This window comes from Anolis sagrei, chromosome 5 (assembly GCF_037176765.1).
Source record: "Anolis sagrei isolate rAnoSag1 chromosome 5, rAnoSag1.mat, whole genome shotgun sequence".
In the NCBI taxonomy this organism is placed as follows: domain Eukaryota; kingdom Metazoa; phylum Chordata; class Lepidosauria; order Squamata; family Dactyloidae; genus Anolis; species Anolis sagrei.
The window spans coordinates 151623785-151651620 of record NC_090025.1 but is presented as its reverse complement, the minus strand read 5'-3'; the positions used below and the strand labels follow the sequence as shown (position 1 = coordinate 151651620).

General features: G+C 37.9%; 1 protein-coding gene across 8 annotated transcripts in view; it reads left to right on the top strand.

Annotated features, from left to right (window-relative positions):
- MGAT4C (MGAT4 family member C) overlaps positions 1-27836 on the top strand; it is a 491168-nt gene that overhangs the window by 416182 nt on the left and 47150 nt on the right. For 6 of the 8 annotated variants that reach the window (XM_067469123.1, XM_060777362.2, XM_060777359.2 and 3 more), the window contains one exon: positions 21306-21364. The exons of the other annotated variants lie outside the window; for them this stretch is intronic. The gene's annotated coding sequence lies outside the window, so the exon portion shown is untranslated. The remainder of the gene's footprint in view (positions 1-21305; positions 21365-27836) is intronic. 8 annotated transcript variants of the gene reach the window in all.

The window sequence follows — 27836 nt, the reverse complement described above, 5'->3', positions numbered from 1 at the left end:
CACATGAAATTTATAAATATACTATATGACAGTTTGAAAACTAGAGTACACATTGTACCTGCTGAGTGTTCCTACCACTGCAATTCATCACCTGGGTCAGCGTTAATGGACTTCTTAATATAGAATGATCTCAAAGTAATTTTTCACTCCTCCAAATGCCTTCTTAAAACCACCCTTTCTTTGATACCTTTGCACAGTTCTTTAGTCCTCGTATCAAGCTAAATGTAAATCTAAACCAACAAGTAGAACTGAACAAGCATGTATTCCTTCCTTCTACTTTCTCAATTACTCTGGTGTATCTTCCTCCTCTTCATTCTTGATGTGCAATGTAAGATTATGAACGCCTCTCAACAGAAACATGTTTTCTTTTTTTTACTCTGAAAACATTATTTAGCCTGATGCCATTATGTAAATAACTCTGGGCTGTAAAATTGAAAGTCCGTGGAAGAGGAGGACACACTAATGGTGCTGCTCTAGTTGTTTGCAGCTCCCTGGCCTTAGGAAGAATGGAGAACCACCCTGGTCTCAATTAAATCATCTCCAAGGAGTCAAACAAAAAAAATCCCAGCAAACTCTGGAAGGAGGTTGAAAGGAAGAAGCTGTATGACAAGGAATGGACTTCAAGTGACTTCTTCAGATCTAGGCACTGGAGGTGTGAATAATCTCAAGGAAAGGTGTGAGTGCCAAGGACTTTATCCCATGGGATAAGTAAAATGAAATACATTTTATTTTCCCTTAAGTTTCACTATGCTCCATTTTGAAATTACACTGGATTTTCCTACACCCATTACACCTAATCCTTTTCTCCACTTCCTTTAAGATTTATCTCTTTATTTGCCATCACTCTTAAGGAATCACTTTTTCTGGGGTTGTTTGCCCTCAACACCCTTCCAATGAAGCTGAGTTAAGGCACCCTTTTAAAACATATTTTAGTTGGAGCCACACTGCCTGAAGGAGCATTAGCCATTGTCAATAAAAGATATTAATTGCCTCCTTGCCTCTAGAAGAAAGGACTCTATATGACCCATCTCATCTCCTCCCCCCATGATGATGTCATCATTTTATTTACAAATGGGCAATGGGGGATTCCCATCAAATTCTAAATTGGGCATTAGAGGCAAAGATGTACTTTAGCCACATAATGAGAAGACAGGAAAGCTTGGAGAAGACAATGATGCTGGGGGAAATGGAAGGAAAAAAAGGAAGAGGGCAGACCAAGTGCAAGATGGATAGATGGTATTTTTGAAGTGACTGGCTTTACTTTGAAAGAACTTGGGGTGGCCATGGCTGACAGAGAGTTCTGGCGTGGGCTGGTCCATGAGGTTATGAAGAGTCAGAAGTAAATGAATGAATAAACAATAACAAACAACTGTTAAGGTCTTTTGAGAGAGTTGGGAACATGGAGAAAGACTTGGGGTGGGCACAATCCCAATCCTAGAGAGAAGGCCCTATTAAAGAACCAGCTTCCTCCTCTGGTAACCACAGAACAAAAGCTTGTCAAAGCCTGTATCCTGCAGATACTGGGACCCGGGTTACAGTCCTTTTACTTGGCTAAGGATTTACTGAACTTAAATAAAGTCTTTCCCCCCTACATGAGGTGCTCTGGGTATATTTGAGTAGTAATGCAAGTGGGAGTGTTTGATTTAGCTCTTCCCATGGAGGGCATGACACAGGATCATAAAAGCTTTTTTTAAAATGCATGTTGATTTTGTAGTAATATGGCATTCTAAATCCAGAAATGACTTTAGATTTTCTCCATCATCTAGAGTTTTTTCCCACAACATGATCTTATGTCTTTATTTTGTAATATATGACTAAATAACATATCCTTGGGAATAAAGAGTAAACAGTAAGAAATTGATTAAATATTCTAACATACTTCCAAAACACTTTAATTCACTAACATGAAACACAAACATCCATTCAAAATATTGCACTGGAACATCAGCATCCATGCTTAATTAAAACTGAATAAGAACAGATTTGATAACAACACTGAATTTCTGAAAGAACAGTCTGTAATATGACATTTGTATTGTATTCTTCAAATTCAGCACCCCAAATACTTTCAAAGTAGCTACAATCTTGAAACACGTTTATTTAGCACAGATCAAGAAAAGAAATACAGTCCATCCCAATAGAATAATGTACTTATTCTTGGGTTAACTACAGTCACAATTTTATTAATATTTAATTAAAGAGATCTGCAAAAGATACTATCTGTGAGAACACATTTGGCAAACTATGAGACAATTTTGAGCCTCACTCTACAGACTAAAAGGTCTGGAAATCTGCCTCCCTGTCCATTTTTCAGTTAGTTCCCGACTTCCGTTTGTATGTTTCTGACAATCCCCCAAATGTTCCTTTCACCATCACTGAGTTCCTCAGTCTAGAAAAACAGGTTTAAAAAATTCATTTTATCTTTTTGGTGTCTCTGGGTACTCATGGATTTATATGTATCTGTTCCTTTCACTCTACTATTTTGCTATTGTGACCAACTAACCTAAACTCATTCTATTGATAGCCACAAGTGAGTTGGCAGGCTTTAAAACATTTGAGTGATGGGATTAAAAATTATGCCCAAACTCTGCTCCGGTACCAGTCAGCTTGTAGTTATAACCTACATCTATCTACTTGAGCCAAAGGCCTTGGTTCTTTCTTCATACCCCCTAGAAATGACATCTTTTTCAAGAGCTTAGTTTTGTTGGATGTACTGTCTCTCTGAGTTCTGAATAAACTTTCATATTGGGGAAAGAAACAAACCAAACTCTTACCTAAATCTCATCCAAGAAATAGAGCTGTGTGTGTTTGCCTGAAAAAAAATGTGAAATTCTTGAGATCACCATAAATCAATAGGTAACTTGAAAGCCTGTTGGATAGCATGGACAGACCTCTATGTTCCTCAGGGTGGCTGGCAGTGGCTGAACAGTACAATCTGGGGTCTAGTTGCATGGAAACATTGCAGTATAGTTACATCTACAAAATATTTATGGTGTTAGTATTACAGGATTTCTGCCAAAATGAATTAAATATGTAATTTTATTTATAATGCTGAAATTAAATAGATTGCAAAAGTATATGCAATAAATGGAATATATGTAAGCACATCTATAATGGAGTAAGCATTGTTAATATTTTTATTTCAAGACCAAAATAAATCTGGCTGGAGTAGTTTTCCGACATTTTAAGGCCATCCTTTAAAATACCTCACCTTTCTTTTTCTGGCTTTGTTGGTAATAGAGAAATTCTATGACAATACACTATAATACCTGCTTCTCTGGATAAAACATATTGAACTTGCATGATTAGAGTCTTATTAGGAAAAATGGGGGCAATTCAGTATTACAAATATGGTTGAACATGATAAAAATATCAGTTTATTTGCGATATTTGTATACTGCTCTTATCAACCCTGTAGAGGACTCAGGATGGTTCACAGTGTTGGTAACAATTCAATGCCCTTGATAAAAACAGTATAAAACATTAAAATTGACCCTCCCCTAATAAAACATTAAACATTATGAAATACATCACATAAAATAGCATCACATATCACACAGAGACATAGCCATTGTCTGTAAACAGTCCTGGGCCATTGCACTTTCAACTTTCATTTTAACTTTAAATATTCCTATGATGGGCCAAAAGCTTAGTTCCACAGCCAGGTCTTTAGCTGTTTCCTAAAGGTCAGAAGGGAGGGGGCCAATCTGATCTCACTCAGAAGGGAGTTCCACATGGGGCCACCACCAAGAAAGCCCTGTCCCTTGTCCCCATCAGCCACACCTGTGAGGCTGGTGGGACTGAGAGCAGGGCCTCCTTGGAAGACCTTAATCTATGATCCATCCTGTACTTCTAAACTTTATGGGTACAGGACTGAAGAAATCAATTTGGTGAAGTGCATAAAATGTTCAATTGTGACATTAACTTGAAACATCTTATTTCACCTTCTCCTCAAAGTATATAGCATAGATCCCAAAGTATGATTACAACATAAGAAAATAATGTTAAGAATATGTGCAGAATATCTGAGAATGTAGCCACTGAGTACATGAGACTTCCAGAATACAAAATTTTACATGCTTACTCTCTACAGACTGTCTTATTATCCAGTGTAGACACATTTTTCTTTTTCACCCCTATACATTCCACAAAACATAGTATTTTACACATACCATGCAAGTCACACAGATAGGATCTGAAGCCCAGTTTTAACGCAAAATGATGGACCACATTATTCAGCGATTTGCCACTGACATTAAAAGTTATCCCCTAACAGTATCAGCAGAGTCTGTAACTTTATACTAAGATCTGTTTTTTATAGCCTGTCATTTTTAGCTATCGGTTTTTAGGTTAAAATGAACAGAGTACAACCTCAGAATAGGTAATGAGGAAAAATACACATACAATTTTTTTTTGTTCTAAGCTCCTGCTTTAGAACAGGAGTTCAGTGCAATAACATAAACAATTCTTCTGCATCCAAAGATTTGTAGAATTCCTCAAATGGAACATCATGTACTTCTCAGTTTTGAAACAACTGTATAGATGGATGATTGGGAAATAATACAATATTATTTCTAGCAATTATCCTCCTGGCAGATGTTTCTGGTAATTGCCCTTTCTTGGACCTCAAAAGTATACATTCAGGTAAGTGTTCTTCTTATTTTGGATTATGTGCTCAGATGTCTGATAATATTCATACTTAGTTATCAAATTGAATTATGGTATATTGTTATTGCAGTCCACTCTTTTTAAAGACATTTTACTTAAAATTTCTGAATTTTAAAGCTATATATTTCTTTAAAAATTGTAGCATTTGGTTAACAATTCTTTTGAACATTATCATTATTTCAGAAGTATCTCTATGATTCTATATTATTTTCACTACATTTAAATCATATACAGTTTTATCACCTAATAATAAATCCAATTTATTTCTAAGGAATTTGAGAAAAGATGTGTAAGAACTGCTGTTAGATTGTGGAATTATATTCTCATTTCACAGATTTTCTCTTTCCTGAAACCTTGCATGGTACTTACTTTGATACTTGAATTTGTGGACAGAATGACATTGGTCTCCTTATTTCAAACAAAACTGTGTTTTGAATTTCCAATTTATATATAATAAAATAATTCACTCATATGAATGCAGTTCAGTCACATCATGATGCAGTTTGTTTATCAAGTGACCTTATCACATTGGCCACCAGAATTGCTATGGATCATGACCAATACAGCAGTGCCTAGCAGGGGGCGGGGGAACCCATTTCCCCATGCCCCACATCACTCGGCTTCACCCTTACCTTATTCAATGGGGGAAAGAGTTGTTGCACGGCTTCCCTCATTGTTGCTAATGCAACACAGGAAGCCTCCTGTGTTGCCACTACAACAGCATATGCAAATTCTGCTTTAATTTGGCCATGAAGCCCCATTGAAAGTAGCTGTACATCATGGAATGACAGTCAGTGACCTCCATGGCTAAACTGGAAAGGAACTAGCATATGCTGCCTCATCTGATGAGGTAGACATCCAATTATGCATTGCCAAAAAAAAAAAAAGGAAATGTATCACCCAAAATAACCAAAACATAGGAGGACAGAGAACTCCATGATATTTGTGTATGCATTTATATCCAATTTCTGCAAATGTAGAAACAATATTTATGATTTTACCAGAAATACAATGGACAAATCCCAAACCAGTGATATTTACTTAAATATGGTTGATATGAATGTACACAGATGCCTATATTTTGGAAACATCTTTTAGATACCTGGGAAAACTGTCAGGATGAATACCCACACTTCAAAATGTGGCCTGTGTTTTTGTGTGCTTCATCAAATTGATAGAATAATCATGGGATAAAAACACATGGATCTGGTCAGAGCTTGGAAAACTTTCTTTTTGGATCTCCTAATGGCCTTGCTGCCTGGGTGTCTTTGGAAATTTTAACTCTACGTCCCCAAAAATTCTTCAGATAAGCTCTTTCCAAGTTCTTCTCTTCAGATTAAACAGCAGTGACAGAAAATCAGACAAAGTAAAGTAAAAGTACAGAGGAAGGGGGAAAGAGACATTAACAAAAGTTTCATTACTAACACATAACAAAGGCCTCTCTTTGTAAAGTAGAAAATCAGGGAAGGAACAAGTCCTCTCCTCCAAAAAAAAAAAAGCATGACAAAGTAGCAGGTTACATCATTCTAAAGATAGCTACTCCTACAAAATATGTATAGGCTAAACATCAGATGCTTACAGGACAATAAACAGTACCTCCAAAATATTCTCAGGAGAGATTGTATAACTCTCAGAAATACAGACTCTTTTCACCTCACTGTGTTCAAACTCTTTTCACCTCACTGTCTTTCAGCATTAGAATGTTAACCATGTGGAAAACATGAGTTCATCTTCAAAGTATGCAATGATGTGAGGCCCCTCTCACTCTTTCCCAGCAGTTTGGCACTGTTCTCTTTTTATTATCATCATTTATTATTGAAAGTGCCAGTTGCAGCCTCTCCTTTTATAACCTTGTTAATATCCCTGAGGTCTGAGCACATATGTTTGTGCCCATAGTTTTCATGGCTTCTACCAGAGAAAATGCAACCTGCTTAGCCTTGCCTCCCCCTCCCCATATCCGTTCCTTCTAATTTTATTTTAATTTGTTTTGTTCCTAGCCAAATAGTGTCTGTGTTTATGGATAAATCACAGAGAGGCTTCTGCTTGTCTGATTTAATTTTGAGGGGATTATTGTTCTGTAGCCAATAACTATTCTCTTGAAATAGAATAGATATGAATATTGGCTAACATTTGATTGTATAGCCAACACCGGACAGCTCCTCCATCACTAATTTACTTCAAAAGATTACTGCAAAAACCTCACATCAGAGGTATAAAACCGCCTCTTTCAGAACTTAAACAACCTTTATGTGCCAATAACTCTAGTACATATAATATAGCAAATATAAAAAAGTGTAATCATAACTGAGTGGGTAATATCTGCAATCCAATCAATGTAGAGATCTTTGGCCAGTTCCTTGCTCCTCATAGAGGAGTTTCAGTGGGTTAGCTTTGATTGTGCTTTTCCAGCATGACAAGCGATTGGATTAGATGACCATAAGGTTTTTTCCAACTCTATTATTTTATGATTCTATGATTATACAGTAACGGACTATCACCATTATACTAGAGAAGCGTTCAACCTCAGACCTTCCTCTCAATAGGTAGAAATGATATAACTACCTTTCCTGTCACCTAGTTTGCATGCTTGTAGTCCAATTGTGAAGAACAGGAGCAAAAATAGGCCCTGCTTACCATGTAACTAATAACAAAATTAATTTTGCTTAAGTACTCAGACTAAGTATTATAACAGTATTTGTGGATACATTTCCTTTGCTTCCTAATTTGGAAGATATTTTATTGTAAAATAATTTCCTCTTTCTAATATACTTAAAAATGAAAAGGACGTTGCTTGTATTTATATCTATCTTTGTAGTTATTTTTTAATATACCATTAGGAGCAGTACCCATGATTTCACCTATCTTCATCTGACATAATATATTCTCTCTCCACATTTTCTAAGCCCTCTATGGTGATTCTGTGATAGCTTCTGATGAACATATGTTATTTCAATGGGGTTCAGTGATTTCCTGTTTTTACTGTAAGTTCAGGAATATATCCCCAATGGGTGCAGGGGTATACTGCATTTTTCAATCAATTTGATCTTTTTTCGCTATGAAATAGGAATATACAAGTGTGAAATGACACTGAGAAGTTGTCTGGTGTGAAAAATATTTCTTGATTACTCTTGTAATTTGTTTAAAACCTTGCATGAATAAACAAGTAAATACTATTTTTTCATTTTAAAATTCCATTTACTTCAAACATTGAAAATGCAGGTGTTGAAAGCAGAAGAAAATATTGGCATAGTTTTTAAAGAACTGACTCAGAATTATATCCAAGGACAAATTACAACAGCCAAAATGCATTGGAAAATACATAATAACTTTGTTGCACAATTGAAGTGTCATAACCTTTCATTCATGCACTCACTGACCTTTTTTTCACAAAATTCAATGTTCGCTCTGCACATCAATATGAATACATAACAGGGGAGGTGACAGCTGTCCATCCTTTTAACCAAAATGTTGTGATAATGTGTGTCAGGCATGCCTTGGATCCAAAAATTCCAAAGCTTTCTCAATTCCTTTTAATTTCTTCTAATAAGCTTTCAGAGGCAAATAACCCAACCTTGAGGATGGCTTCATTTTCCTTTGCAAAAATACAGGATGAAGACGCTTTTGAAATTGTCAGCTATGTCTGTCTGTTTGTTTTTTAAGAACAAATGAGTAGTAAGAAGAAACAGAGGGAGAATGGAGAAAGTGAGGAATTTGGTCAGTGGGTCATTACCTCGATGTATTCATTTTGCCTTCCCATTTCCAAACAGCTGTTTTGTAAGAAACACTGTATTTGAAGGAAGAATAACTTGTATTGGAAATTACATTATCCTTAGTGGTTAGTGTTCACTCTACCAAACTTCAAAGATGTTTGAAGAAGTGTGTTCAGAAATGCAACGCTAACATTTGTGAATTTTATGGATGGTAGAGGGCAGATTGAGATAGCATAAAGCTGTAAAACTGTAAGAGTGCTCAGAGGCTATGCATTTCATCTCATTGCTAGCTTAGGAATTCCTAACTAAAAATTCCCTGGCAGATGACCATAAAACGTCTGAAAAAAACTTGAACAAAGGAGAGTCCATCGCATTTGAAGGCATTTATCCCATCTACTGAACAGTTCTTAACAGTGGAAAGATCTCCCAATTGTTTAGTCACTTTCCTTTCCTGTAATTTGTTTCTGTTGTTTGGGGTCCTATTCTTGCTCCATTGATAGCCTGTTAGATGTTTGAAAGAATCTAAACATATTTCACTGCCAGAGATGTGGTACCATAATCATTCAAACAGTTCACAACTGGTTCTCTATGCATCTTAACATGGTGACATAGCATTGGATTCTTTTTTCCACAAGCAATACTGCTGTCCTCCTTTTCCCTTCATGCTGCAGATGCATCATCTTCAGATTTAACACATTTATAAAGCATAGACAGATTAAACAGTGCAATGCAGTTTTTCTTCTGTTGACATTGTGAAATCAGATAACCATTTTAACTCTGTTTTATTAATGCAGGACTTTCACTGTGTTCATATAAATGGTTCTTAATGCATTATTAAGAAAGCTCAGTGAATGCTTGAACAAAATCATGTTCCTTTGATATTCTTTTCAATGTAGATAAATCTAGCATGTCACACATTGCTTGATCTATATGTTGTGTTCTTCTTGTTGAGCTAAGAGATGAAATTTGGTTCTTGAACAATGAAAAATGGAGGTTAAACTTTTATTTAATAAACAGTCGATACTACATTAGTGAGGATTCCATCCATTGGCCATTTTAACATTTTTTTTAAAAAAATCCAATAATGTTGTTTAGAGTACTGTCCAGAGGTTAGAAACATTTGCTTGCATCCTGGTAATGAATTTTGGTATTATATGTTGGATTTAAGCAATCATAACTAACTTTTATGGTACTTGTGTAAGACAGATTTCTGTCCCATCTATATAATGATCAAAATCTCCCATAAACTCATAAGCAGCACAAGTACCACAACACATCTATTTTATGTTTATAGTGAGCTGAAGGATGAACATGGACCCATTCAGCTGGCCTTTTAGAGAGAGAAGAGCTACTAGGTAAAGATCCCTAATGCCTTGGCCCCAGTTGCTGGTCAATAACTTTCCCTCCAGATTCCATTATTCTGACCTCTGATGGAGAGAGGAGCATTCAAATCTAGGCCCATCATTCCTTGGATCCATTGGCTGCTTAGAGACTTCCCTCCATACTCCAACAACCACTTCTCTGGCCTCTGAGAGACAGAAGAGCAGCTATCTGCTGTGCTTACACCCTCTTCCCCCCTTTTGTGGTGTGCACTGTCTTATCTAGGTTATAAATCTGATGGCAGGGAGCTGTCACTTGAGCAATATGTATGTTATTCTGTGACTATTATCCCACTCCCCAAGTGTGTGTGTGGGCATGCTTATTCTTGTAGCTGAATGTACTACATTTGTGAGGAATTCGCAGGAATCTTGGAGCCTCTACTGATCCCTGTCTCAGTGCTTCCAGCGATAGGATGCATCTGTGCTTAACCCCCTTCCACACACACACACCCACCCCACACACACACACAAACACATGAACTCATCAATAATATTGAAATGTGCATATGGAGGGCACTGCTTAGAAAGTAAGCTTTGGTAGCATAGCTTCAAAATGTAACTACAAAAATAAAACTATACTATGTTCATATTTTCCCAATGCTGGGTCTTAGTCATTATGTTTGGATTAAATATTTGACCACTGGGCATGCTAGGTATGTGATTCTTGGACTTGCAACCCAAAAATAGCTTTTTCCAAGATATCTTCTTGTCTCGTGGAAGATGAAGGAAAATGGGTATGTTTCTTATTCCTGGCATCTCAGTGGACTTCACAATTCACCTTCCTCTATCAAGAGATGAAACCTATTACTTTGCAGGTGCAAGCTTAAATGGAAGATCAATTTTTCCTTCTACATTTGGGCACATCAGTGAGGCCCATAAAATATTAATGATGAAAGCTTTGAGTAGTATGTGCATTTCTGGCTTTGTGCTCCTTTCATCAAGATTCGAGTTTCCTTCAGTTTAAACTTTTTGAAAACATACAATTGCTTCATGAAAGGCCATTGAAATGAAATCAGAAGAGAACTTACAATACAATATGACCTTTTATTCTAAAGTGTTGTTTCTTTGAAATGAGTGTATTGCAGATTCAATAAGGGAGAGAAAGACAGTATGTAATATTTCAGATGGAAAAGATGAGGCACGGGTTTAGGACAGGCTAGAAATGCAAAAAAAAAATCATTCACTGTAACTCATTTCCTAGGATAGGGTTTGGGAAAGTTTCCTAAAACTTAGGAACACCATGACATGTGATAATTTTGTGCAGTTTGGGTTTTGCCATGATTTTTGTGCAAAAATGTAGAGATGTGAAACGCTCCGATTCCTGTTGGATTTCTTTTTTAAATCCCCCTGGTATTCTTCCCTTATTGGACTAACACTTAAATGTTTTTTCTTCTTTTTGTGACTTTGAAACTCATGCACTTTTCTGTATGGGATTTTAGTTGTTCACTTTTTAAAACAAAGTGGGTCCTGTTAAGATTTGGTTTAAGGACCCCATCATGGATGTCAAAATCTATGGATGCTTATCCCATTGGATAGGAAGGTCAGGTAAAATGGTGTACTTTATATAAAATGGCAAAAAAACAAGCCTTGCTTTGTAGATTTTTTTCAAAAATATTTTCAAGCCATGGACAGCTGAATGTTGAATCTGTGCGTACAAAAGATTGACTGCATATATATGGGGGTGAATTTTGTTTCTCAGGAAATTCAAGCATCACAAATTTGCAGGTTTCCAAAGCAAGGTATACTTTATGTCACAGCAAGTCTCAGGTGGGAAATGGATAGTTTTATTGAGAATCTCAATTCCAATGAAATTATTTTCCATCTCAAGTGGCTGGGAAGACTGAAGCAATCAGAGGCTGTGCTCACTTCAATCTTGCTTGCAAGCATTTAAACAGAGGTGATCCCTTCCGCAAACAGCACTGTTTGGCTGCTTTCAACACCTGTGATTAATGTATAACATTTTGTGAGTAAATGTTATGTGGCAGAAACTGCTCTGCTATCCATAATGGAATATGAAATAAAGTAGTGGCAGGATGCAGAATATAGTGTATTTGCAGCAGTGATGTTGCCAAAAATGATAATGCCTTCAAAGATGTATGAATATTTTTTCTTTAAACTGCTCACTGATATTTTAAAGCGAGCAACATTTTCTTTGGAACTATTTCTTCAGCTGGAATTGTTACTTTCATATGTAATTCTAGCACTATAATTCCACTTTAAGTGTCTTTGTTGAAGTACTTAAGGCCTTTGGCTGAGAGTTCTAAACATGCCTCTCTAAACTACAAGTTTCAAGACTTCATAGGATAGAATTGTGGTAGTTTTGGAATCATAGTGCTAGAATTGTGTAATGCAAATGACCCCTAAACTAGAAGAGATCTGTCTTTCTATAGGAACTTGAGTACCGTAGCAACAATTTCCAGGTTGAAGTGAAGCACATAAAAAAACACGAGAGAAAAGTGGGGAAAACATCAAAGATAGTTTAAGCCAACCTACCTTGCTTCTTCGGATGGATGGATAGATAGATCAATTTCCAGATTATTCATGGGAAGCAATATATACAGGGTCACATACAAAAACTTTCACACATTCAAGAAACCTGTGTAGCAGATCACATGGAGGATTCTATGTACATTGCTTTGTCCATCACAGATGTGTTTCTGAGAATACATGCAGAGTACGGAACAACTGTGTAATATAGGTGCAAGAATCATCATTATTTCTCTATCAACTGATAATGTATTGGTCCATGTGTTATAACTTCTGAAAGGGGTTGTGCATCTAGGTAGGCATTTTTTTCCTAGATGTTGGAGTCCAGTCTCAGTTATCATGAAGATGACATGTCTCTGGACTCTATATACTGAGATGCTGCTGCTAGGATAGGATGGTTCATTGGGAATTCATTTAAACCTTTTATCCCATTAATATTACAAAATCATGAAAAAGACTAAATTTTCAAAGCAGGCTAAAGAAAATTTTCATTTTCATTGGCTTCCCCACCCTTCTAAATCAAACTGGGAAAAGCTCATACATCACCAGTTTGTATTCTTTCCTGAATGATAATATTACTTTGATTATTGGACTGCCACTATTTTGTCAACTCAAACTTGGCAAAAGGAGGAAAATGCATAATACTCCATTGTTATTCAGTGTATTCTGCTGGGCAGGTGTTTATCTATTGCAGCACAGGTGTCTTCCATTTAAAAATGATAAAGACTAGTTTGCATAGCTGAACTGAATTATAATATTAATTTGTTTTGAATACAGAATTATATCATCTGTCTCTTGTGGGAAACGGAGAACAGCATTCCACTGAAAGGCCAAGTCTGAAGTCATGTTTTGCTAGAAATAGACAAAATCTGTCAATTTTCCTTTATCACACATTTATTCTTTTAAAAAAATCATTAAAAACTCACATTCTTCTATCAAATATATTTTTGAAGGCTTGTGTAAGGGCTTTTGCAATGCAAAATTTTACATTCAGGCTGGAAAAACAAATGCACAGCTATAGGATGGGGATACATGGCTTAGCAGTACTATATGTGAAAAGTACCTTGGTATTACTATTGATCACAAGATGAATAGGAGCTAGCAGTGTGATCTAACAGAAAAGGACACAAATTGCTAAAAATATTTATTGTTTTCCTTGGTAACAAAATGAACAAAGAATTGCATCCCTACTGGACAATTGGCTAGCAGACAATAGTAAAGTCTACAAGGATTTTCCTATTGATAGTCAGTCATTGCCACATTTGCAGACTTTATTGAAAGCTCTAACAACTTCCAGAAGGAAATTTAAGAAATATCCCCATTTTCCTTTGTTCTATAAAAGAAAAAAAAGATAAACCAGAATAATTAACAAATTGGTTTTTATGATCAGTTTTTCTGTTTGGCACAAAATATTATCCTCTTACCATTTTGACCCTTCAAGGGATCAGACAAGGACAGTACTACAAGTATTTACTGATGAGTTGAAACACCACAGAAATCAATTCAAAATATGATTAAAACCTTCATCATTTTTCCATCCTTCATCATGACAATCATAAATTTCTCCATTCTTTATCATGATAACCATAACTTTGCTTAACACTAGCAAATGGAAAGGGCATAGTTTTTAGAATAAATAATACTAGATTTTTTCCTCACCCCCTTCCCAAAACAATTAGATGAAGCTATGCAATAGACTACAGATAAATTATATGTCTCCCCGTGAATTAGTAAAGACTGTAATGAATTTGATTCAGTAGAGTATGGTGACTGAATCACTTAAAAAATTCATGGGATATTCACTGTAGGCAACACATCTTTCTAACTCTCTCTGTGTCTCATTTCTCTCAACAATTCAAATGAAAAGTTTGTTGCTTATTGAAATAGCATATATTTTGCTTATTGAAACAGGACATATTCAAAATATAACATGTCAAAATAGGCTAAAGCCTTCAGGCAGTAAATTACGCAGATTGTAACACAGTGCTTGACATGATTAAAAAAGATCTGAAAGAGTTGCCTCATTAGTACATGTGGATAGATTGTACATTATCTTTTGTTGTTTTTGTGTTCCTTTCTCTGAAAACATTCAGGGTGTGTGTTGAGAAGGAGAAATCAAAGGATTGAGTTTGGTTTCTGACAGCTGCACCTTCTAATCATAGAGCACATTTTACCAGGAGCTTTCCTATCACTGTGCCTTGAGAGAAGGTTTTGTGTCTCATTAACTTCACTGAGTTCTCTTTTGGCAGTTTCTAATTGTTGTCTGAATGGCAGCAAGCAAGCTGCAAGCCTGGAGTGATGCTGTTGCATTGCCTGGATCTTTAGGTTCTGTTTGTTTCCCTTCTTTCATGGCTTCAAAATTCTTTCTTCTTTCCACAACCAAATAATTAATTCAGTCATTATAATATTATCCTTGTAGCATTTTTTCTTTTGTTAATGATGAATAGTAGAAATTACATTTTATCTTAACTTTTTAAATTATTTCAGTATTGTATTTGTTTACATTGTGTAAAATTTTTGGCAGTACCTTCCAACTTTCTTCCAGTAATTCATTTCCTGTGCAAGTCAGGTTTCAACTGGTTGAGTTATATTAATCATTCTATTAAGCAAGTATTATTTTTATTTCTGCCAATCTGTACTTTGCCCCCCTCTTCTAAACAGCATGGTCTAAGGCATATTATTGTATATGTGTTAATATAGTTTATTACTTTGAGGGTAAGTAATTTTGAATCTCACACTATTTTGCTTCTACTTTCTTTGGACTCCCTATTAAAAATGTAAATAATGCTCTCTTCTTAGATTTTCTTAAAAGGCACATCAAGTCACCCAACTGAAAAAAATGGTTGTCTACCAAATAATTTTTCATAGTTGAGAAAGTTTTTGTGAGAAATTGATATATTTTAAAAGGGAGAAAATGTTTTTATTTTTCATAGTAGCAAAATGTCAGATTCCCCCTTTTCCATAATTTATATGAAAAGCCAAGACTTTGTGGAAACAAATGTTTCACATACACGCTTAGGCGATCCCTCTTTGGACGGGTAGGATAGTCTTCCATGATCAGTATTCTTGTGGATCTGTGGGTGGCTGTGGAGCCCTATTCTTGACCTGCATCTTCTCCCACAGTGAGGGCATTGGTTTCCAGGTGGAAGGCAGTCTCGGTCGGGGTTGGCTTGACACGCCTTCCTCCTGGCATATTTCTCTCTTTCACCCTCTATTTTTACCTCTTCAAATTCTGCAGCACTGCTGGTCACAGCTGACCTCCAACTGGAGCGATCAAGGGCCAGGGCTTCACAGTTCTCAGTGTCTATGCCAGAGATTTTAAGGTTGGCTTTGAGCGTATCTTTAAATCTCTTTTCCTGCCCACCAACATTCCATTTTCCATTCTTGAGTTCGGAGTAGAGCAACTGCTTTGGGAGACGGTGGCTGGGCATCCAGACAACGTGGCCGGTCCAGCGGAGTTGATGGCGGAGGACCATCGCTTCAATGCTGGTGGTCTTTGCTTCTTCCGGCACAGTGACATTTGTCCACTTGTCTTCCCAAGAGATTTGCAGGATTTTCCGGAGGCAGCACTGATGGAATTGTTCCAGGAGTTGCATGTGATGTCTGTAGACAGTCCACTTTTCGCAGGCATATAGCAGGGTTGGGAGGACAATAGCTTTATAGACAAGCACCTTGGTATCCCTACAGATGTCCCGGTCCTCAAACACTCTCTGCTTCATTCAGAAAAATGCTGCACTCGCAGAGCTCAGGCAATGTTGTATTTCGGTGTCGATGTTGACTTTGGTGGAGAGGTGGCTGCCAATTAAGCTGTATCTCTGGGATTGGAGAGGGGTTGGCTGGTGACTGCTGGAAGAGCACTTTGGTTTTCTCGATGTTCAATGACAGGCCGAGCTTCTCGTATGCTCTGCGAAGATGTTTAGAGTGGCTTGTAGATCTTCTTCTGAATGCGCACAGATGACATTGTCATCAGCATACTGGAGTTCTATAACAGATGTTGTTGTAGCTTTGGTTTTGGCTTTCAGTCTGCTGAGGTTAAACAGCTTGCCATTTGTCTGATAGATGATTTCCACTCCGGTGGGAAGCTTCCCATCAATAAGGTGAAGTATCACAGCGATGAAGATGGAGAATAAAGTTGGGGCAATAATACATCCCTGTTTGACGCCTGATTCCATCTTAAATGGGTCACTTTGGGAGCCATTGCTGTCCAAGACTGTTGCCATCATGTCATCATGGAGGAGCCGCAGGATGTTCACAAATTTGTTAGGGCACCCGATATTTGGAGGATGGTCCAGAGGGCGCTGCGATTCACTGTGTCAACTGCCTCTGCAAGGTCAATGAATGCCATGTACAGAGGTTGATTTTGTTCCCTGCATTTTTCTTGGAGCTGTCGTGCAGTGAAGATCATGTCCACTGTTCCTCTGGAGGGGCGGAAGCCATTCTGGGATTCTGGGAGGGTGTCTTCTGAGAGGGGTAGAAGGATTCTTGCAAGGATTTGCAAGGATTCTTGTGAGAATTTTCCCAGCTGAGGTTAGAAAGGAGATACCTTGATAGTTTCCATAGTCTGTTCTTTCCCCTTTTTAAAAAAGGGTGATGATGGTGGCATCCTTGAAATCTGCTGGGATTTTCTCGGTCACCCACACTTTTTCTATGAGCCGGTGGAGTTGTTGTGTCAGCTCAGGTCCTTCCTCTTTAAAGATTTCAGCAGGGATCCCATCAGGTCTGCTGGCTTTGTTATTTTTTTGTTGGCTGATGGCATTGCGGACTTCTTCCAAACTAGGCAGTGCTGCAAGTTCATCCCTGGTTTGTTGTTGCGGGATTTGTGAGAGAATCTCTTCGGCCACATTGGAGCTGTGGTTCTGGAGGCTTTGGTAGTGTTCTTTCCAATATAGTGCAATTGAGTTTTGGTCCTTCAGGAGTTTGGTTCCATCTGATGAGTGGAGAGACTGTATGCCATGGTTTCTTGGTCCATAGATGACCAAGAAACCATGGCATACCATGGGTATCTGCCAGGTGTTGGATTTCTTCAGCCTTCTTTGTCCACCAGTTGTTCTTGAGTTCTCTTGTACTTCTTTGGACTCCAGCTTTTGCACTGGCGTAGATCTTTTTCTTAGCAGTACAGTTGATGTCTCTCTGCCATGTTTGGAAGGCTTTCCTTTTTTTGTCAATTAGCTGTTGGATCTCATCATTTTCATCAAACTAATCTTGATGTTTCTTGGTTTGATATCCAATAGTTTCTTCGCAGGCTTGGATGATGGAGGTCTTCAGTTTGTTCCAATGTTCCTCAACATTTTCGGGGTGTTCTGTGGGTACATGGTCCTTGAGTGCTGTTTGGAGAAGGGCTCCTCTGCAGGGCTCCTGAAGGGCTTGGGTGTTCATTTTGCGCCTTTTCTTTCTTCCTTGGAGTCTGTGCTTGGGAGCGATCTTGATAGCCATCGTGGATTGGATTAGCCTGTGGTCTGTCCAGCAGCCATCAGCACCTGTCATGGCTCCTGTGAGGAGCACGTCATGGCAGTCTCTGGCACGTGTGATTACGTAGTCTAAGAGGTGCCAATGCTTTGACTGGGGCTGCTTCCATGATGTCTTGAGCTTGTTTTTCTGGTGGAAGAGAGGTGATGACAAGGTTGTGTTCCGCACATTTGGTGAGAAGTAGATTGCCATTTGAGTTGCTGTTTCCAACCCTGTCTTTTCTTATGGTCGTTGGCCACAGGATGAAGTCTCACCCGACTCTTGCATTAAAGTCCCCCAGCAGGATGATTTTGTCTTCCTTAGGTACCTCCGATAGGACAATGTCCAGCTGACAGTAAAAATTTTCCTTGACGTCTTCATCAGCATCTAGTGTTGGTGCATAGGCACTTATGATGGTTGCCTGTTGGTTTTTGGCCAGTACAATTTGGAGGGTTGAGAGTCGTTTGTTGATGCCAGTGGGTGCTTTGGTCAGATGTTTCACCAGATCATTTCTGATAGCAAAGCCAACTCCATGCATTCTTTGGTTTTCTTCGGGCAGTCCCTTCCAGAAGAAGGTGTAGCCTCCTTTTTCTTCCTTCAGCTGTCTCTCTCCTGCTCTCCAGGTCTCCTGAAGTGCTGCTATGTTGATGTTAAAGCGTCTCAGCTCCCTTGCAATGATGGCAGTTCTGCATTTGGGGTGTTCACTTTCAGTGTCGTCCATCAGTGTCCATACGTTCCATGTACTGAACTTCATTTTTCTTTTTGGCCACAAGGTGGTGACCCCACTGAACGCTGCAGTTCAGTCAGGGATAAGAGAGGCAGAATATGTTTAGGGCAACTTTTCTAGCCCCTCCCTCGTGTGGGGTGAGTAGAGTGGGTCCTAAAAAGGGCTGCTCAGTCATGGATACAGCTGCTGAACTATTCAACTGCCTCGGACCTTGAGGTAGAACGACTAAGTCCGTATTCACCACCCATGTGCCAGTCTGTGACTAGGGGCTTCCAGATTTCACAGTCCTGCTCCCGTCACCACTCGCTGATCGCCATGGGACTTTTGTTGGTTTGTTTGTATTTTCTTTGGAAGATGCCTGTGCGTGAATTTTTTTAATGTGTGGAGGTCAGTGCACAACTGATCAACACACAGACTTCACAGAGTGAGGTTCCACTGGTGGTGTAGTTTAACACAATTACCATGGCTTCACAATCTGTTGCAGCCTTCTTCCGCCTTCACGGCCATTGTAACATGTACCATGTTATCCTCCGCCTGCTCCACCGTTGAGATCTTTGGGTCGTCAGACTGTGGTTGGTCTGGAACCTCCCCCGCGGCCAATCCTGGGAGTGCACGACTCCAGTCATTTATTTATTTATTTATTTACTTTATTTGTATATCGCAGTTTCTAAGCCCTTAGGCGACTCAACGCGGTTAACAACAGCAAGAGCAAAAATTCAATGCTAGCATCATACAAACCATTTAAAACAATTAACACAATAATATACTAAGTAATTACATATCAGTAAACAACTCATTAGCATCTCATAACTAGAATCAGTCGTTGTGCCCGCAGAATAGTCGTTGTGCCCGCAGGTTCATTGGAACATGCAAGCCCCTTCACCATGACAAGGTGACAGTCCATATACATACACACACACACACACACACACAGACAAAATGAAAGTGCATCATAATCTTCTCCTGTAGTAAGAAAACCTGCAATGTCACATGTTATTGCATATGAGAATGAAATTGGTCTGTATTTACACCAGTGTTTCTCTAGCTCAGGATTCTTATTCTTAACATATTTCTTTGATTGTTTACCTGTTCTCCTTAAGACTGTACTATTCCGGTTTATTTTTCCTTTCCCATGATTGTAAATTTAATTCCCACTATTTTATCGCAGTTGTTCATATGCATTCATCCTTGGTACCCATCAATATGTTTTGCTTGAATATTCCTATTTCTTCTTGTACAGAATGCTTCAGTGGAGACAAAATGTTTAACACAACACCCCTTTTCCCCTATGTAACTTCTGCTCCCCCTTTAAAAATGGTTTCAATTCGTAATCTTCAGATTCTTACCTTCAGCTTTGACTGGGTATCCAAATCGAAATGGACAGCGGCAGATTGGTTTGAATAACATCTGATTGTTTGACAAATTTCCAAATGGAATTTTGATCTGAATCTTGTGCTTGGGGCACATCCCTGGTAAATACTGAGCAGTTCCATAAAAAGGACAGAAACCCCTGTAGGTGCCTTGTTCAAGGATAAAAGGCTATACAGAAGTCTTAGCAATCAATAATTACACACTGTATATGTTGGGGAGTTAATACTACTCACAAAACAAAGCCTTTTATCTTTCGTATTGGCAGTTCTGCACATCCTAGTCAGTAAAAGTAATTGGTGAACCAGAGCAGGAAGCAACACCTGCAGAGTGTGTACGTGCTTTTCCCCTTTTGATCTGCACTTAGACACTGAAAGTCAAAAGACTTGCACCCATAATTTCCACAGCAGAAAATCAAATACAAATGGAAGACAAAAATAAATAGAAAGACTGATGCTTACTCCTCACCAGAAAAACACACCAGAGCAACAGGAAACAGATATTACCAGATCTAGTTCAAAGTTTTCACAAGAAGACACAAAAAAGGGAGTTATATCTTCATTGCTGTTACTGTCTAGAAGTTGTTGTAAAGACAAAGTAAGGATTTCAGTCTTGGCTTCATCACTTTCAAGTTACTGAATATGTTTTGAGTGCGGCTTTTACTCTCTCTGCAGCATGCCTGAAAATACATTTAAACACCAGATTTCCTGTTATGCCCCCATAGAGCGTTTACTGTATTGTCAAAGGCTTTCATGGCCAGAATCATTGGGTTGTTGTAGGTTTTCCAGGTTGAATGGCCATGTTCTAGAAGCCCCCCCCCCCTCAAAAAAAAGTATCAGGTTAAAAAAACCTGTGATTTCATCATGAATTGGTTAACCAGTTAAATTTCATGAGTAAACCGGGGTTTGCTTTTTTTACCTGACACATTTTGGAGGGATGTGCTTAACCATTACCACTCTCCCCCCCAGCTATGGCCCTGCAGCCATATAACTCAGAATATCCAGGCAGATAATCTATAATGTCTGCTTTGAATTGAGTATCCAAGTCCACACTTGGAGAAACAAGTTTGAAGTATTGAGAAACCAAGTCTACAGATTAAAGAAGAAAAGAGACTTAAACAGGAGGTGTTTTACAAAAGTCAAATTGGACAAAGGACACAGAAAAGATGCTAGAAAGAGAATCTCTTTGAAATAAATCAAGAGAAATCCAGTTAAGTTCTAAGCTTCCATCTATTCCATTAAAATAATCGTTTGTTGGTCAGACCATTGGAGGAGTTAGGGTGTTGATCTTCAATACAATTAAATTCCTTTTTGTATACTATTACACCTTTTGCTGTGGGTTTCCAACTCTGTTCTTGCCTGAGCATCTGAGAAGAGCTAGATTGGTGAACAGAAATTTCCTGTCCTTCCTAAAACTTCAAATCTGCAACCTTTTTGTGAGGATTATTTGCATTTTCCTTCTTTCACAGAGTGTGATCTCATTTACTGTTCTAATGTAGCTATTTATGTCTTTTCCTTCCAGTCTAGCTGCAGAAATGGATCCTGTAGCAAAATGGACAGATGGTGCATTTTAATTCATTAGTAAGTAATTATTTGGATGAAATGTGTTACAAAATGACACTAACCATATGAAGACAAACATTTTTTATGATCCATCTGCAATATATTCATTCCCCTTCCTGTGCCAAATCATTAATGTGCTTGGTAGACTATTGCATTGCATGATAATTTGCATCAATGTTTGTTTTTTTTGGAAGGGGGGGCAGGAGGTATAATGTCTGATTTGCCAGTTTTTTTGTTCCTAAACGTTAATGTTTACTGGTATTCAGAATAAAACCTATTTGGAAGAGAGTACATTTACCTCTTATCCATAAGCTATTATTTGATTAAAGGTTTAATTACTCCTTTGGAATTGGCATACAATTTTCAACTTTGAGGGCAAATTCACCAGACGGTTAGATTTATAATCCACAGGATGAGAACAAATATTCATAACATCCTCACTGGAGTCTATGGTGAAGAATATGATTTATTACTGAAAGTTTTATGTGAAGCTACAATGTAAATTTTCAGCAACACACTGGGACGGATTGTTCTGCATTGAGAGGATAATATTTTCTACAGCCGGACCTCCACTTTTGTAGGTTTCACACTTGTGATTTTGATTATTCGTAAGTTTTCAACCTGCTGCCTCCTGAGATTGGGAAGTGAGGGGGCTGTTTGGGAGGCATGCCACAAGTCTCTGTTCAACTTGGTATCTCCTTTCCTTTCCCAGGCAAAACAGAGACTCATGACACACAGGTAAAGCAAGAGGTAATTCTGTACTGCTTCACTTACTTGGCAGATTTGGCTCACCTGGGCAAAAAAAAACCAGGAACATATGCTACACAGGAATAGGAAGATGAACTGGATTCACCCGTTTTCTGAGTCTCTTTTGCAACCATGATCTCCCTTCCTTTTCCAGGTGAAACAGAGATTCCCAGCACATGAGAAAGAGGGGAAATTAATCCCAATCCATTCCATTTATCCAGTGGATTGGGCTATTCTCTAGTATTGCAAATCTTTGTTCTTCCTGGGCAAAGAAAAAAAGTACCAGGAAAGCAGAAGCACATAGGAAGAAGAAGAGGGACTATATCACAAGGATCTGGTTTCCTCTATTCTGTTTTGCTGCATGTTACTGGCCCCCTCTTCCTTCCTTCAACAGAAGAGAGAAATACATGCCACAGAGAAACCTCCTTTTTAGTGGAGGTTCTTATTTACTATAAATCTGACTTCAGCAGTCTTGGACTGATATGTTGCTGGTGCATGGAACCCAAAACCAGAAGGTGGTGGGTCAAACCCAAAGTGGGTGGAGTGACATCTCTCAGGACTCAGAGAATGTGATTTTCCCAAGATCCCCTAATTATTTTTCACATCTGAGCAAAGATCCGAACCTTGGTCTCCCAAAACACTAAATTATACTGGTTCTTAGTATGGTTAAAAAAATTATCTTGAAGTATGATCACCCAGTGTATGTATGTGTTAGTGTGTGTGTGTGCGTGTGCGCGTGTGTGTGTGTATATATATATATATATATATATATATATATATATATATATTAGGCCTGGGTAACAACGGAAAAATTTGTTTCTAAAATCGATTCGTTTTTTGGGGTTTTTTGCGTTTCGATATTTAAAAGAATTCCGAAATTTTCCTTTTAAAAAGTTTGATATTTACGAAATTTCGTTAATATTAACAAATCAATTCGTTAAAATGGCGGACGCGGTTGCGCAACGTGAAAATAATAGTTTTAAATAATAGTTTTAACCTCGGAGAAGGAGAGGGGGGAAAGAGAGAGAGAGGAGGGGTGAAATCTCTATTCTGGTTTGACAATGCTTCTCAATAATAATAATAATAATAATAATAATAATAATAATAACAAACCACTTTCTGCCTTCGTGCATGTAAGGCACAGTGAAAGCACTACTGAAAGATGGCCATCCATTCTTAATAATAATAATAATAATAATAATAATAATAAATATAATAAATATAATAGTTTTAACCTGGAGAAGGAAAGAGGGGGGAAAGAGAGAGAGAGGAGGGGTGAAATCTCTATTCTGGTTTGACAATGCTTCTCAATAATAATAATAATAATAATAACAAACCACTTTCTGCCTTCGTGCATGTAAGGCACAGTGAAAGCACTACTGAAAGATGGCCATCCATTCTTAATAATAATAATAATAATAATAATAATAAATATAATAAATATAATAGTTTTAACCTGGAGAAGGAAAGAGGGGGGAAAGAGAGAGAGAGGAGGGGTGAAATCTCTATTCTGGTTTGACAATGCTTCTCAATATTAATAATAATAATAATAATAATAATAATAATAACAGTTTTAACCCCTGCCCAGGAAGGCAGGAGGTTAGGCAGGTAACAGGCAGGTCTCTGAGTGCTGCATTGCTGTGTCTCTTTCCCCGATGCACGCAGGCCAGAGTGAGGAACGAGGTGAGGTGACGACAGGAGGAGAGGAGAATTTGATCCACTTAAGCAGAGGCCAGGGACCCGGAAATGGGGTGAAATGCCGTCCGCTTGCAACCAGGGAGAGGGGAGGGAAACAACTATAAAACTTGCACCAGACATACGGAAATAATAACGAAACAATTACAAAACAATTACGAAATAGCTTTAAAAATTCGTTTCGTTTTTTAGTTGCTCCTGAATGGTTTGTTATCGTTTCGTTATCAAGAAAAATAATGAATTATTAACGAATTATGAAATTAACAAACGAAACCGCCCAGCCCTAATATATATATATATATAGAGAGAGAGAGAGAGAGAGAGTTATATACAGGATAAGTATATTTTATCTGCAATGTGTGGGACCAGAAGTTTTTTGAATTTCAGATTTATTTTATTTTATTGGATTTTGGAATATTTGCATGCCTTGTAGAATATTTGAATACCTTGTAGATGGGACCCAAAATGTATTTCTATTTCATATATACCTTATACACAAGATAAATTTATACACATTATTTATAATAATTTTGTACATGAAACAAACTTTGTGTATATTGAACCATTAGGAAGCACAGGTATAAACATCCCAGTCATACATCCTGACATGTTTTCTCTGCCATTTAAAAATATCCAGCATTCTAGAAAGTTCTCTTTTGTATCATTCTTATTTCATAGTCATTCCTAAAACTCAAGGCACATATATACTGATCAATTAGGTCAGTTAAAACTAGGCATAGAGGAAATGGTTTTAGTGTACAGATTAATAATTAATAATCCTGGAATGAGTCCAATCTCAAAAGCAAGCCTCAGACTCTTTCTAGGATCCACAGTAGCTATGACTTGATAGCCATTGAAATATTAGGGATTTTTTTCCCAACTCCCTCCTCTGGAACACACACACATGGAGCACTTCAGGTGTCCTTACAGCGATTCACTTTCTGAGGATCTGATTTTGCAGTGTGGTTTATACTGAAACATGCTGTTGTATTTCAATGGCATGCATAATCTAGACACTGTATTTTCACGCAGCCTAAATTAAACTGACAAGTGTAGTTGGGACCAGTACCACAGACAGTATGATATCTACTTTTGAACTTGTCAGAATGCTACTAAAACGTCCTTATTGTGGTGTGTTAGCATAAACATTGGTGTACCTTGTCTTCGGCTTTTAAGGTCTAGGTTTAAATTCTATTCACAGGAAACTCTCTCAGAAACGATTGTTACTGAGAAAGGGTACTTTTCAATATCTTTCAGAAGGATATCATTTTTGAAAATGATAGCAATATGGAAAATCTAATATTGAGTCCTTGTGGAATAGGGCATTATCTCAATTACACTGTTGCAAATGAAATCACAATCTCTTCTGCTATGTACAAATTAAAACATCGTGAACATGGTTTCCATTTATCCCTGAAGAGCTTATGAACTGATGATATATGGAAAGCCCTATGCAGTGAAGAGTGTCTAGGAAATGATATTTTGGATTCTAAAAAAAAATTGGAGAAGATAGAAATAAATCCTTCCAATGGCAACTCAAAGTCTCACTATGTGTAATTCATCTGCTTAAAACACAAATCAGTTTCATGGATAAGTTTTAGATTTTATTAGTTTTGAATTTTCTGGAACTAAAGCATGTTTGAGAAGATATGCCAAAGTAGACACCAACCATATTCAGGAAATGTTAGCTGTATTTCAAATCATACAAACAAAATGCCACTTCACTAGCAGAAAAGAACGCACATCATAGTGCATGGAGTAAGACAGAGGGCCCATCTACACAGTATCTAAAACACTGAATTTCACATATTAAAAAGGAGGGTGGCTACATGGCCTTAGCATTAAATGCAAGCTGATTTGCTGCAACAGCCAAAAAACATGGGATAAAAGGCCCCCTTTTATCCCAATTCCAGCCAAAGAATGTGCATATTCACATTACTGTATATTCCTGCACTCACCAAAAACATGTGATTTTCTTCCCTCCACGCTGTGAACTGCTCCAACACATACCCGCTTTTTAAAAGCCCAAAACAGCTGATTGGGCTGTGAAATGGATACACAGCTGATTTAAAGGAAGTAGAAATTGAGAACAATTAGAATTCTCTGAAACTGTTTATTTTAAACTGTATAATATTAAACAGAGCTTGAACAAACAAGGAAAAGGAGAAATCCAGCAGGAGTTTTTAAAAAATCACTATTATGTGCTGAACCTCATATGTGCACATGCAAATCTGCTTATATTTATATTCAGATATTCGCATGTGAGCATATATGGTTCAGCACATAACAGAGTGATTTAAAAAAAAAACTTTTCTCGGATGTCCCCTGTCCACCCTCTATCTTGTTCCGAGACAGAGGAGACCTGTAAGGACAGTGGGGGAAGAAATTCTGGGACTCACAGGTCTGTGTGGGGACCTGCTCTTGGGTCTCTGGTTTTTTGGTCCTCCCTCTTAAACCCACTGCCTGGAAGTGCCCAGAGAATAGACACAGCAAGATTCAAAAGCATGTTGTAGGCTATCTTCACTCCTTCAGTCAGAGAGATGCATAACATATATTACAACTGTATCCTTGGTTCACTTCTGATATGATAAATAAATATGCATAACAGTCATATATTAAGGAAAGTACATACTTATTGATGAAAAATGGTTACAAAATAGAGGAAAATACAAAGTCCAAAAGCCACAGTAAAATTCAGCAGTCAGGAATATCTATGAACTAGATCAAAATTCCAAAAACAACACTATAAAAACCTGGAACCTGTTAGCATCTCACTAACCATACTTGGAAACTAGAAGACTCTGGGAATGCAGGCCATGGGAACCGGGAAATCTACCAAGTAATGCCTCAGTCTAAATAATGCTTGATCTGACGAGACAGCCCGGGGGGAGACACTTAAAACTAAAGAAACTGTTTCGGGACATGCCTCCAGGCTTTGAAGCCTCCTTTTCCTTTAATCTACTTGACCTTCACAGACTCTGTGATTCACTCCTGTTTTTCCAAATCTGTCCTCTCCTATCCTCATTTAAAAAGGCAGGTGTTAGCTCCTCTGGAGAGTTATTACTGCTTGATTCTGAAACATTCTCATCAGGATGTGTAGTTTCACTTTCCAAGCCACTGCCTTCAGAATCAACAGTTTCCAAACTATCAGGGAAAAATACATGTTCAGTGGCATGTTCAGTTGCATCAGGAAATACAATCAGAGAATCAGGTTCAGGTTCACACGGAGGCTGAACCCCAACAGGTGAGGGTGTACGTGTGCTCTGATTTCCTGCATGGCCTCGCCTTGGGCTGAGCTTTGTTGTTTGCCTTTTGTCCTCCATCTTGTGGGTGTGCCTGAGGCAGATTTTTCCCCCAGTTATCCATTGTGTGTGATCATTGGTGGGCAGATCCCATTGCATTTTGATACCAAGAGGTGGGATCTCCCTAATAGGTGATCATTAGTTTGTTTATAATTGGTAGTATGTGGTGGGATATCCATATTTGGGTGTCCAGACCTCCATAAATTGCATCTCCTCCCTGGACAATCAGTCTAGAGGGACAGGGATCAAGAAAGAAGGTTGTCTTCCTTACTAGCCCCAGCAGCTTGTCCATATCAACAGTAATAATAATAATAATAATAATAATAATAATAATAATAGACTTTATTTATACCCCACCACCATCTACCCAAAGGTACTCAGAATGGCTCACAAAAGTGCTCACCAATTGAAACTGATCCAGAGTAATTCCACTCATAGAGTTGCTGGACCCCTCATTGTTGGGCTCTACTCCAATGACAGTGACTAAGTCAGCTCTTATGTGAAAGATTTTACCTGCAAAATGGTTGTTAAAATTTAGTTTTTATTTATTTATTTACGGTATTTCCAACCTGCGACTCAAGGTGGCTTACAGGTTGGCAGCAATTTGCTGCCACCACAGTCATAAAATACAATTAAAAACATTTAGCATAACATTATAAAAACCATATAAAAACCATTAAAAACATATAATCATCAGTGTCATCCTGTTAAATTAATTTTCCAGTAACATCACAGCAAGCTACAGA